At 46.2% G+C, this 6,000-nt stretch overlaps 1 protein-coding gene across 2 annotated transcripts in view; it reads right to left on the reverse strand.

Moving 5' to 3' along the window:
- Positions 1–5,750, reverse strand: part of FRYL (FRY like transcription coactivator) — a 268,832-nt gene extending 263,082 nt beyond the window's left edge. For both annotated transcript variants that reach the window (XM_070372372.1, XM_070372373.1), the window contains exon 1: positions 5,517–5,750. The gene's annotated coding sequence lies outside the window, so the exon portion shown is untranslated. The remainder of the gene's footprint in view (positions 1–5,516) is intronic.
- Between the last annotated feature and the right edge of the window lie 250 nt (positions 5,751–6,000).

Consider the following 6,000-nt stretch of genomic DNA (forward strand, 5'->3'; position numbering starts at 1 on the left):
ATTGTGATTCTTATAGTCTATAATCATAGACTTTGTTTTGAACACAAAAATACTGGTGAAAGCCTTGTTTCTTAAGAACAGGTAAAAATAAACATAACTATCGAGCCTGAAGAAATTAATAATAATCATTTCATTATATAAAATAAAAATAAATAAGTGTATAAAATTGATTACCCTTCTCCATTCCAGTAAATGTAACTAATTAAAATTTTCAAGTAAGACAGCTTAAGGCATTCCTATCTGAAAGTAATAAAAAAAAGAAAGGAAAAAAACTGGAATTAAAAGTCAAACCATGATCAGTAGCTATAATGTGATGAAGGCAATTTTATGGGGGATATTTAGTTTCTAAATTACACATTTTTTTCATAACAATATTTTACAATGAACATGTGAAACTGGTGATAAGGAAAAAACTGGTTTTTCCTTTAAACACACATATACACTTTCCCCAAATAAAACAATATGAACTTTTTTTTTATGGTTTTACAGAAGCTTTTGGGCTAATAAAAACTGCTCAAGCACTTTAGAAAATAGTAAAAGGGGCTTATTTAACTTATATGCAGAGTATATCATGAGAAACGCTGGGCTGGAGGAAGCACAAGCTGGAATAAAGACTGCCGGGAGAAATATCAATAACCTCAGATATGCAGATGACACCACCCTTATGGCAGAAAGTGAAGAGGAACTAAAGAGCCTCTTGATGAAAGTGAAAGAGGAGAGTGAAAAAGTTGGCTTAAAGCTCAACATTCAGAAAACGAAGATCATGGTATCTGTTCCCATCACTTCATGGGAAATAGATGGGGAAACAGTGGAAACAGTGTCAGACTATTTTTCTGAGCTCCAAAATCACTGCAGATGGTGACTGCAGCCATGAAATTAAAAGACGCTTACTCCATGGAAGGAAAGTTATGACCAACCTGCTGCTGCTAAGTCACGTCAGTCATGTCCAACTCTGTGTGACCCCATAGACGGTACCCAACAGGCCCCTCTGTCCCTGGGATTCTCCAGGCAAGAATACTAGAGTGGGTTGCCATTTCCTTCTCCAATGCATGAAAGTGAAGTCGCTCAGTCATGTCCAACTCTTAGTGACCCCAAGGACTGCAGCCTACCATGCTCCTCCATCCATGAGATTCTCCAGGCAAGAGTACTGGAGTGGGTTGCCATTGCCTTCTCCGATGACCAACCTAGACAACATATTAAAAAGCAGAAACATTACTTTGCCAACAGAGGTCCGTCTGGTCAAGGCTATGGTTTTTCCTGTGGTCATGTATGGCTGTGAGAGTTGGACTGTGAAGAAAGCTGAGCACCGAAGAATTGATGCTTTTGAACTGTGGTGTTGGAGAAGACTCTTGAGAATCCCTTGGACTGCAAGGAGATCCAACCAGTCCATTCTAAAGGAGATCAGTCCTGGGTGTTCATTGGTAGGACTGATGCTAAAGCTGAAACTCCAGTACTTTGGCCACCTCATGCGAAGTGTTGACTCATTGGAAGAGACCCTGAGGCTGGGAGGGATTGGGGGCAGGAGGAGAAGGGGATGGCAGAGGATGAGATGGCTGGATGGCATCACCGATTCAATGGACATGAGTTTGAGTAAACTCCGGGAGTTGGTGATGGACAGGGAGGCCTGGCGTGCTGCGATTCATGGGGGTCACAAAGAATCAGACATGACTGAGCGACTGAACTGAACTGAAAAGGGGCTAGGATGAGAGTGGAGAGGGCAAGTTCCAACTTTTGTTAATGCTTTTTAACCAAAGTTCAAAATCTAACGAAGAAATATACATATAAGTCAAAGCATGGCCTGAGCTGAAAAGGACTTTACAGAATCAAGAGAAAAGAGCCATCACTTGGGATTAGAACAGGAGAGCTTGCAGATAAGGTAACATGAGCTGGGTTAGAGGGATGATCCCACTGATGAGGTAACAGTAACTGAAATTCAGAGTACATGCTCTGCCCCACAACCAATATTTTACATACGGAAAATAGTTCAAGTAGTGAACATACACCCCAAACTTACTTTATTTTTTATTTTTAAAAAATGTAAGATTTGCTACATAAAACAATGAAAACTTTCCCACATCACCTAAGTTTCTAACAATTCCACTATTCCTTTACCATTTTGGCATGAACCCTGTGTCACTGTTACTATGCACCTGTTACTGCAATGAGATACACATTATCTTTTTCCTACGGATGATAATTTTGCATCTTCCCCATTAATCTCCGTAACTTTCAGAGTAATGACTGTCATCCATTTCTACTTTACGTTTCCACAATACTCCTCAAATAAATGGGTACTCAACAGATGTTGACAGATTAAACCTTGTTCTAGTAATTGGGACGACAAACAATCACCATCATGAAAGATGTCTGTGGATCAAACACTATTAACAATTAAGTCACATTTTTGTACACAGAACAAAAAGCAACTAGATTAATATACCTTCCCCTAGACACTAAACCAACTGCTGGTGTTTGGTGTAACTTGTTCAGAAAGGTGTTTTTAAAAATAAATAAGCCTCTCAAGCAGCCTTTACAGAACATTATCTTTTTCTCTCACAAAGTCCTAAGTCAACAAATCCATTTACTGGGCACTAGAAATGAATTAGGTGACAGAGTGTATCTGCACAGAAATAGAGGACAGTCCTAGTTCCCAGGGATCTCAAGGGACACTTCACAATTCAAGAAATGCCTTGGCAATGTGTATAGTTAAGACAATGTGTTTAAAACAATGTGAAAAGCACACAGGAAAAATATGTTCTCCAGGAAACACAGCCTAGATATTTCAAAGATAATTCTGAGTGTTTTCTTTATATGTCATCTTTTAAAAGTTCCGGAATTCTCTCCTTTATTGTTTAAATAAGCTGGTAAGTGAACAAAAACAGAATTTTGGAAACTTGCTTTAATCTTCTACTTTCTATTATGAGATGGAAAGGAAGATTATGCTAGCCAGCTTGCCTGACATACTTATCAAAGGAAAGAAGAAAGGGGACCATTATGTGTACAATGCCAGATACCATCAAGATTATTAGGAAAGATCACGTGTTTGTATGTCTACACTTGCAAAATTCTATAGGAAGAGTAAAGCATCTCTCAAACATTATTCTCTGAAATTGACTTTTAGTTTCCCAGGTATAGTTTCTCTGTTGTTATTGCTGAGCCTGTGAATTTATGTTATAATGCTTCACATCACTCAAAGTTACTAAACAGTTAATGAATACTTCGGAAAGTTGTTATATTGCTTAAACACACACACACACACACCAACCACTGGGCCAGAAGTTCCAATAAATTCACTTTTCTAAAAAAGTAGTTTTACAAAATAACAGAATGGAAGAAATGGAGAAGGCAATGGCACCCCACTCCAGTACTCTTGCCTGGAAAATCCCATGGACAGAGGAGCATGGTAGGCTGCAGTCCATGGGGTCGCTTAGAGTCGGACATGACTGAGCGACTTCCCTTTCACTTTTCACTTTCTTGCATTGGAGAAGGAAATGGCAACCCACTCCAGTGTTCTTGCCTGGAGAATCCCAGGGATGGGGGAGCCTGGTAGGCTGCCGTCTATGGGGTCGCACAAAGTCGGACATGACTGAAGCGATTTAGCAGCAGCAGCAGCCAAAAACAGACTACATAATAACACACCCACCGCAACTTTGTTTATAGGCTTGTAACTTGCACATGCAAGTACTCTACAAAGTATTGCACAAGAAGAAACTGTCAAAAATGAATGCTCATGAAAATATTCCTTTTCTAAATAAGGTTTCTAACAAGGATGTAGTGTTTCTAAATGTAACTTCTTTAGCATGTTTTGACAGGTATGTGTATTAGTCGCTCAGTCGTGTCCGATTCTTGGCGACCCCATGGACTGGAGCCCGTCAGGCTCCTCTATCTGTGGAATTCTCCAGGCAAGAATACTGGAGTGGGTTGCCAGTCCCTTCTCCAGGGATTGACAGGTATAGAATAGCACTAATGCTTAAGATGGAGGGGGAAAAATTTCTTGTTTATCAATAGTACAAGCTGCTGTTACTAACTATAATGTCTATGGGTTCGGTAGCAGAAACTAACTTTACGGAAGGTATCCGCTGGACAGAATAGTTAAACTAACTTTATTTCTATCGAAATTCTATTTTTTCCGCCTAATCCTATAGACCCTAGCAATCTGAAGTTTTTTGTTTTGCAACGTTTCTTTTTCCTTCCAAAAGAATCTCCGCCAGTCAGTCGAGGTAACACTTTCCACAGTTCAAAGGTGAAGGCAAATTCTCACTACAAAGAGCTCTTGCTCCTCATCAGCACCCCTCTTTTTTTTTTTTTTTTCAAATTATCTTGACCTAAAAGGGAACGACAGAGGATGAGACGGCTGGATGGCATCACCGACTCGATGGACGTGAGTTTGAGTGAACTCCGGGAGTTGGTGATGGACAGGGAGGCCTGGCGTGCTGCAGTTCATGGGGTCGCAAAGAGTCGGACACGACTGAGCGACTGAACTGAACTGAAGAGAGGTTAATGCTCCCTTACAGTGCAAATCCACAAAAGAAACGATTTTAGATGCCAGGAATGAAACCAGGATGGGAGGAAAAGTCCGACAGCGATCAAGAACCATTTCGTCCTAGAAGTGAGCCTTTCCAAAACGCAGGAAACGATGTTTTGCCCAAAGAACCTGCCGCCCGGAAGCCATAACTTCCATCAATAGGCAAAGAAAAGTTACAAAGAAGAGCTCAGCACCCAGGCAGCCTGCGCGGGTGCGGAGACGGGAGAGCTGCAAAGACGCTCCCTGGCCCCGACGGGCGGCGGCTGCGGGATCGGTGGGGGTAGACTCCGGCTCAGGCAGGCACGGAGTCTAGGGGTGCGCCGCCGGCCCGGAGCAGCGCGGGCACGGTGCCCGCATCCGCACCCCTCCCCACGACCGCGAGCAGTGGGCGGAGAGACCAGAGCAGAGGAAAAGCAGGACAATGCTGGGCCCGGCTGGCGACTCTGCACTCTCCGTGGTCCCCAGCGCCCCTTCTCGCCCGGGGTCGCCCAGCTGCCGCGCTGTTTGCTTCCCAGCCCTGCCTTCAGGGCCAGGGAGGCAGAGCGGTGGCCGCCGACCTCCCTCCGCCGCGCCGCCTTCCTCCCCGCGGGGCGGCTCCCGCGAGTCCGCGAGGACGCGGCGCGCGCGAGCAGAATTGGGCGCGCGAGGGGAAGGGGACGCGCAAGGAAGCAGCGCGCGCACCGGGAGCCGGGCGCGCGGGGGAGCCAAGCGCTCGGCGCTCCCCGAGGACCAGCTGCCGCTCCGGCGAGTTTTCGGTTGAGACGGGGACTGCGGTGCGGCTTAGTGTCCGTTACGGGTCTTGGCCCGGGCGGCGCAGATTGCCAGCCATCCTGGCCCGCCTCCCCTCTCGGCCCCCATCAGAAAGCGGGCGAGGGCCGGCGATCTCGTCTCCCGCCGGGGCTGCGGCCGCCAACCGGCGGGCATCCCGGCGCCCGCCTCTGGAGCTGGAAGAGAAAGTGAAATGAAGCGCCTTTCCCCAGGCAACACCTACCCGTCCCCAGTCCAAGTGCAGCTGCCTCGCTCCTCAGGCGCCGCCGGTCCCCGCCCTCGGGCCCCAGACTTCGTTCTCTTGACAATGGCGCGTCCCCTTTAAGGAATAATCCGATCGGAACCGATCTGTGGTTAAACCTCCCTCCGACTCCAGATTTTAACCGGATTTCTCTCTCTCTCTCTCCCCAAGAGCCCGACGGGCGCCCGGCGGTGCTGCGAGCTCTTCCCACCTCTTCCCCGCCCCGCCTACCCCCTGGTCTTCCTGATTGGCGAGAAACACTACAACAGGAACAGCAGTTCTCACACGCCACTGGCCAGTGCAGCCGCCGCTCAGAGTTACCCCCGCCTTCACCCCGCCCCTTTTCCTGGGTTGGTCCTACCTCTAATCATTCTCTGTCTTCTACTCCGTCGTTGCTTTGGAGAACTGGCAGTCAAGGCTTACCCTCCCGCCTCCGGAAAGCGAACTTTATTTTTATTGGTAAAAA

This window comes from Bos mutus, chromosome 6 (assembly GCF_027580195.1).
Source record: "Bos mutus isolate GX-2022 chromosome 6, NWIPB_WYAK_1.1, whole genome shotgun sequence".
NCBI classification, from domain to species: Eukaryota; Metazoa; Chordata; class Mammalia; order Artiodactyla; family Bovidae; genus Bos; species Bos mutus.